We start from the raw sequence: 3,184 nt of genomic DNA on the forward strand, positions 1-3,184 counted from the left end.
ACAATTTTGGTTATTTAAATATTAAATAAATAATGAGATATTGTAATTTGATTAAAATATTATTATTTAAACAAAAATCTGATAACTGATTAGTTATTTTCAAATTGTTTAAAATAACTAAGATTTTATTTTAATATATTGGATATATTAAATATAGGATATCAGTTTTTCAAAACGTAATTTTTCAGGGATAGAAAAATATATAGAAATCTCTCTCAGAGAAAGAGAACAGTGACCCAAACAAAAGTCACTATTCTTCACAAAACCTAGGTCTAAACTTTATCAGATCTCATGTGATGAGAACATCTGATAAATAGTTTTTTGCCTATTGTTTGTATAGCGAGCCCACACTCGTTCTTTGTGTGCTAAGAACATTTTGGAAGATCTTGGTGTGAGATCTCAAGGATTTTGCCATACAAAAAGATAGCAGCAAGGAAGGACCTGAGGTAATTTTCTATTCTTGTCTTTGATTCAATATATATATATATATATATGCATGTGAAGAAGTAGATCTAGAAATCTTATGGGATCAAACTAACAATTTGATTGTTGTTCTGCTGCGTATAATCTCTGATTTGATCAATAAAAACCAACACTTTAAACAGTGCTTAACTAGCTAAACAAGTCATTTGGTTATAAACTTGCATCTAGGTGTTATTAATAGGCTAAAGTGAAAAATCTCGAACAAAAGGAATGTATATATTTTATTTAAAACATAAAACTGTAAATGGGCCCATAAAAATATTTACAAGTTATTTACAATCCAAAATGATCATTACAGTGTAAAAATTACAACTCGTCGACCTAAGCGACAAAAATAGGGTTAACCCCTAGTTCCTCTGAGAAACACCTTGGCCGTGGTGGTCAAGCGGCTGCATATGTACACGTCGCCATCTAAGCTCTCCACTCAAGGATGGGTGAACTTTTCTTTCCCTTTACCTGCACCACATAGCACCTGTGAGCCAACGCTCAGCAAGAAAACTTATTACTGCATGTATGTAATATCAATAAATGATTATGGTAATTATTCTCGGGCTTGCAGCCCAATCAGATAAGTGACTAATAAGTCACAAACTTGAACCAGATAAGTAACAAATAAGTCACGAACTTGAACAAGATAAGTAACTAATAAGCCACGAACTTGAACCTGATAAGTAACTAATAAGTCACGAACTTGGGCTCCGCACCCTAAGCCATGTGACATTACGGTCATCTGAGCCTTTTGGCTCGGGCACTAAGTAACTAGCCTTTAGACTAGACAAGCACTTTTGTTTTCATCGAACTTAAGGTCGGTCAAGCATTTCATGCTTATGTTGATAATGCTTATGTCGATTAGATCTAATATTTTTGGCTTGCGTTAAACACACTAATACCGTTCTTGACTCATAGTTCAATTCCATACGACCAGTGGTAAGTACTACAGCCGAACTTGACTAATAAGTCACAGCTTCACAGTCAATACTGACACCATTGCCGATTCTGAATAATAAGTCAGTACCACTCACAAGTAAGCAAGACTGCTAAGCATTTAATATGCAATCAATGTCCACATATAGAGCACTCAACATGTCTCATCAATAACCATGCATGTTACATACTAGGTGCACTTTTATTACCTCTGGTTCAAGCGTGAAATAATAAACGAATGACCCTTTGAGAACGATCAATCCTTTGGTCCCTTAGTGGTCACCTAGTCATAACAAAATATGAAATCCCATTAATAAAATAAATCATAAAAGGTTCATGGTCTAAACCTCGCTCCTGGGACCTCGAATCCTACTAACACGGTTAGTAGATTCGATCCTGAGCCTTAAGAATTGAAACCCCAAGCCTAAAACCCTTGAAAACTCCTCCCTAGCACAAAAAGAAGGCCGGATCGCGACTTGGTCTAGTGAGTTGCGGCGTGCCCCCAAGTCAAAGAACAATCTACTTGGGGTACCAAGGACGAGCTACGACTTGCCTGAGTCAAGTCGGACTTGACCCCACAAACACAGCTCCCCTTCCATTTTCTCCATTAAAACCAGCCAAAAACCTTCACCAATCAACCCAAAAATCACACCCAAGCATTACCACAACTTATCCATCATTCAACCAACAAAACCTAAGCTTTAAACCATTTAAAACCTCATTCAATTCCCATCTATTCAGTCCAAAATATCAACTAAAAACCAGCTGAAAACAGGGCAAAAACCATAAACTTAAACTAAAATTCTTACCTCCAATGTAACGACCCACTAATCTAGACTATTTGGACCATTAACAAATCTATACATAAAACTTACATTTTTGCAGAAATACCATAATTTATTATAAACTTGTAGAAACAAAGGTTACTTTCATAAAAATAAGTAGGATATGGGTACCCATTGTCTTTAAAACAAAATAACTTAAAAACTAAAAAGAGTTACATAGAAAATGCGGAAAATACATTTAAAACCATAAAAGCATAAACAAGACTACATCCTCGAATCGAATAACGCTCGGCCCCTTGACTCCATTCACCATCGATACACATCCTCTAAGCGTCACGAATCTTTCCGCCTCTAAAGCTTATTTCCTGCACATAAACAGAAAGGAATGAGCCTAATGCCCAGCAAGGAAAATCTAACACATAGTCATAAACATAAACATAATTTCATAATAACGTAAAGACATATCATAACACATAATTCACTTATTATAATGGCCATTATTACGTGGGGTCCCATAGACTAAACAAGCATATGCCCATGGGATTAGTGGGGTCCTACTAGCTAAGTAGGTCATATGCCCATAACCCATTTGGGGTCTTGTTAGCCATATGGGTCATATGCCCAAGCCTACAAACATACACATATACATATCATAACACTTTTAATAACATAAAACATATAGATAACATAAGCACATAACATATAGATTCTAGCCTATTTTCCTTACCAAAGTTACCGAGATTATGGACTGAGTTGGGACTTTTGGAACACTCCTAAAACCATAAGAAAGAGTGAGTCTAAAGAGAGGAGATGAAATGAAAGAGATGGAAAGACTAAACCATAAAAACATACTTACCAACTTATATGCTTAAGAGCTTGGATTCCCTAACCAAAATAAGAATAAGGTTAGGGGACTGAGTAGAAGGTTTTGAGAAAAGAAATAACATAAAATACAGAAAGGAACTAGAGTTTTGGGTTTACCTCAAAGATTG

The sequence above is a fragment of the Humulus lupulus genome, chromosome 4 (assembly GCF_963169125.1).
Source record: "Humulus lupulus chromosome 4, drHumLupu1.1, whole genome shotgun sequence".
Taxonomy (NCBI): Eukaryota; Viridiplantae; Streptophyta; class Magnoliopsida; order Rosales; family Cannabaceae; genus Humulus; species Humulus lupulus.